Source organism: Nicotiana tomentosiformis, chromosome 3, assembly GCF_000390325.3.
Source record: "Nicotiana tomentosiformis chromosome 3, ASM39032v3, whole genome shotgun sequence".
In the NCBI taxonomy this organism is placed as follows: domain Eukaryota; kingdom Viridiplantae; phylum Streptophyta; class Magnoliopsida; order Solanales; family Solanaceae; genus Nicotiana; species Nicotiana tomentosiformis.
In genome coordinates this window covers 84,360,466-84,365,047 of record NC_090814.1, presented here as the reverse complement: position 1 = coordinate 84,365,047, position 4,582 = coordinate 84,360,466, and the positions used below count along the sequence as shown (strand labels likewise).

The 4,582-nt window shown below is 37.5% G+C and overlaps 1 pseudogene; it reads left to right on the top strand.

The window, feature by feature from the left end:
* Positions 1-1,053: 1,053 nt before the first annotated feature.
* LOC104085201 (cullin-1-like) lies at positions 1,054-4,058 on the top strand (annotated as a pseudogene).
* The last annotated feature ends 524 nt before the right edge of the window (positions 4,059-4,582 follow it).

Genomic DNA, 4,582 nt, shown 5'->3' with positions numbered 1-4,582 from the left:
ATCCTTCGATCCACTCCTTGAGCCTGGGGATCGCATTAGGTACACGGGAAATAGCTGCACGGCCATAAATACTGGCGATGAGAGAACAAATTAAGGGAAATTGACACTTAAGGAAAGACTACACTTACGAAATGTATTCCACTTCTCTGCGAATGGCAGGAACTTAGAAGGGATCAGGTTTTCAGTTTTTACCCAAACAAAACGCCCCTGCCAACCTCGATCTCGTTCCTAGTCGATGCTCGAAAAAAGGGGCCTTGCTAGCAGGCGAATAAGCTTGATTAGTCCCCCTCGGAAAATTCGGGGACTGTACAGACGGAGTAGATGGTCGAGGGTGAACCGAGGAGATTCGGTGTTGTTCACAAAATGGCGCAGGAGGATCACAATCCTCTAGAAGGACGGGTGAATTTGTCCGAGGCAAACCTCGTACCTCTTACAAAAGGCCAAGATTACTGGGTCTATCGGGCACAGTGTGAAGGGATAAGTGTAAGCACTTAAATACCCCTCCACGTGGGTTGTAATATCATCCTTTGGCCCGGGGACAACCACGTACTTGCCTTCCCATTTGTAGTCCTCTCGGACTATGGGAAGGGTATCTTCAGTAACAGAGCATATGTATCTCCATGCTCCTCCAACTCGGTCTTGTTTACCGGAGGCCTTCTCGACCTTGAAGTCATCCCTGATAAAGCATCCCTTGGTTTTCATGGTGGTGGGGGTTATGCCACCACTACTGTGGATATATTTTCGGTATAACGTTATCCAGTTGGAGAATATTTTTGCTATTGTCTAAGATTATTATTAATTGCTAGAACTTTGAAGAAAGGATGTAAGAGAATTGGGGAAACTTTGAAGTTTTTCTAAAAATCCCTTGTTTCCCAATTGCCATTTTTGCTGTCAGTGTAAAATCAACCTACATTTTGTCAGTCCGGCACAGCACAAGAAAATTGTCACTAGACTAGATAAACAAACCTGATTGATTAGTCAAAAATCAAGAAACCTCTTTGTTTCTCTCACCCTGCAGTATAATAATATAAATTCTTTTTCCTATGCAAAATTATGACCCTAGAGATATGGGAAACACTGAAAGACTCCATAACAGCTTACACTGGCCTCTCGCCTACAACATTTTTTACAGTGGTTGCTCTAGAATTTGATACCCTTTTAGTTCTTAAAATCTTTGTATCTTTTAAAGGGTTTGTAAAAAAGAGGTATGACATTCACTACGTGCGAACTTATGATTTTGGAGGTCTATTTGAATGCAAACTGAAATTGAAAGACATATTTCAGTTTAAGAATGCTAGAGTACTGAAAACTTATGCAAAAAAGTTTTATTTTAAAAAAAGAAAAGTGCATGTGAGTCTAGGTCATTTTGTATGTGCCAACATGTATAAAGCTAATTGCAAAAGTGTACATTGGTTTGGGATTGATTTTTACTTATGAACACTTGTTATATATTGTAGTCTTGTGATTATGTGTGGTTCAATGTCTCATATCCAGGTGGTAATACATCATGTGCTTATAAGATAGCAATCATTATTTGGAAGCAGATTGTAGAAGGACAGCAAGATTATTTCAGCTCTGAAGAGTACATGACACTCTACAAAACTATATTTGGGACGTGTACACAGAATCCCCCGCATGATTACTTACAGTAGCTGTATGAGAAGTGCAAGGAAGCATTTGACAAATACATCAAGTCTACTGTAAGAACTGTTAACCTTGTCTCTCATTATAATTGGGTATCGAAAGTTATTAGTTGATGGTTACATATGTGATGGGGCAAACATATTTACCTTTCATGCAATTATCAGGCCTTTTGTCGGAGTTGTACTTTAATTAGGCACTTAATGAATAGAACTTGAGTTTGCTATTGCCATTCAATTTTGAAATTAGTATTTTATGTTTTTTATTAGGTTTTGCATGATTTAAGAGCGAAGCAGGATGAGTCTATGTTGAGGGAGTTTGTGAAAAGATGGGGGAATTATAATCTTTTTGTCAGATGGCTCTCACAGTTCTTCTTATATCTTGACGAGTATGTTTCTTGCCTGAAGGTTACTACCTGTACTTAGCGAATTTAGTCTAACGTGCTTCCGGGATCTGGTATGCTTTTTGCATCTCCTATCTATTTATTGAAAATATTATTGTTCTTGTTCTTTTGGGGGATGGCCTTTCTTTATAACTTCATTCTGTGGGCAACTTATTTTTATGTTTTTTGTTGACAATAGGTTTATCAGGAGTTGAATGGTAAAGCTAGAGATGCAGTTATAGTGTTGGCATGTATCCTATCCTCTCATTTTATTTTTGTTTCTTCCCCTTTCATTTGACCCCAAGTCCTGCGATATTATTTGCTAGTTATGAGGGTTAGATTAAGAGTCCTCTTAAATTAGATTGATCAAGAACGTGATGGTGAGAAGATTGACAGAGCCTTACTGAAGAACGTACTTGATATATTTGTTGGAATTAGAATGGGGCAAATGGAGTGTTATGAAAATGACTTTGAAGATTCAATGAGAGTCATGTAGCTTATTATTCTCGGAAGGCTTCAAGTTGGATCCTAGAATTTTCTTGTCCAGATTATATGTTGAAGGTACAGTTCATTTTTACAATTTTTTTGAGTTTGTAAATGGTTTGGTTATTATTTTAAGTTGCCAGAGTAAATTTTGATAACCGTGCTTTGCTAACACATACAGAGGAGTAGTGCCCGACGAAAGAGCAGGATAGAGTGTCTCATTATCTCCACTTTAATAGTGAGGAAAAACTTCTGGAGGTCAGCCTTTGAATTTGGTTAAAACCTTACACTTCTTATTGATGTCATTGCTTTAAAGTATCCATCTGATATATACTTGATTTAGAATGCTGAAAATTCAGACTTTCTACATGTCAAAAATCTTCCTTTTGTTGGATTTATCTTTAATGCTAGGACTAAATTTATGCTATAGAAAGTGCAAAATGAATTATTGGTTTTATATACCAATCAAACTTGAGAAGGAGCATTCTGGATGCCAAGCTTCGCTTAGAGATGATAAGGTATTGCTTCCTTATTTTTCTTTTCACTATTAGTTTTCGGTGGTTTCAATGTATTTTACATGTTATTTGATGCTGCTCTATTTTGCCTTACTTCTCCACTGAAAAGGCTATTCCACAGAATTTCGATGGGATTGGAACATGTTGCAAATATGTTTAAACATGTGAAAAAAAATCTATGGCAATTAGCGACTAAGAAAAGGATTATTTATTTAGTTTTGGAATTTTGGCTAAACATCTGCAGGCGAGATCCTGGTGCAACAAGCTGAAGATCTGGCAAGCAAGTGAAGTGGCATCTTCATGTTTTATATTTTTATGGGTTTACACCTAAGAATGATGATTATCTGTTAATTATAAGCGAGTCTAAAGTCCTTTTAAGTTGTTAATAGGGAAGAAACAGTGGGGGGGTTACATGAAACACCATTTCGAGAACAAAAGATTTTGAGTGAAATTGAAAGCATTTGTACAAATGAAGTACATATATGTGAAGTTTCTCTGAAGCTTTGTTATCCTATGGTTTCAAGAAACTTTTGTTCATGATAACAATTTATTATGTTTTCATTTGAGGTGCTGATATGTGTGTTCTTGCACAGGCAGAACGTTCGGGCTCAGGGGAGCAGGTAGAACCATATTCCCATATTTTGATTTCACTTTTATGTATGGGTAGTATTCACTTAGTCATGAACTCATCCCTTTTCTCAGGTCTTTGTTAGGAAGTTGATTGAGCTTCACGACAAGTGTATGGCTTATGTTACGGAATATTTTAATAATAACTTCTTCTTGCATATGGTATGTTCAGTTGTTAATAGTTGTTGCTGATCTCTTTTACTTTGTCTTATTTGTCAAAGTTTATGATGGCTAAAGTTTGACTTATACAGGCTCTCAAGGAGGCATTTGAGGTCTTGTGTGACAAGACTTTATAAGGTTGTTCGAGTGCATAGCTTCTTGCTTCTTATTGCGATAATGTTCATAAGAAAAGTTGGGGTGAAAAGCTCAGTGATGATGTTATTGAGGAGATGTTGGATAAGGTATTGTAACGATTCGACCGGTCATTTTGCTTTTTAGATCTTCGTTCCCCTAATTAAGACTCTCCGTATGTGCTTTTACTACTTTATGACATGCGGGGATGGTTAGTTCAGGTTTGGAAGGGGTCGAGTTCAAATCGAAACACTTAGTTCCTTAATAATGGCTTAAAATGGTTAAGTTTGACTTGAGTCAACTTTTTTAGTAAATAACCTCGGAATCGGGATGTAAACTGTGTACCCCGGTCAGAGATGATGGATACCGGTACGCCATGAAGCCTGACAATCTCGCGGATATAAACCCGAGCCACCTGCTCAGAAGAATAAATGGTCATCATTGGAATGAAATGAGTCGACTTGGTCAACCTATCTACAATCACCCAAACTGCGTTGAACTTCCTCTGGGTCTGTCGGAGTCTAACAAAAAAAAATCCATAGTAATTCGCTCCCATTTTCACTCCGAAATCTTTAGCTATTAAAGTAATCCACCTGGATGTTGATGCTCATACTTCATTTGCTGACAATTTAGGAACTGAACT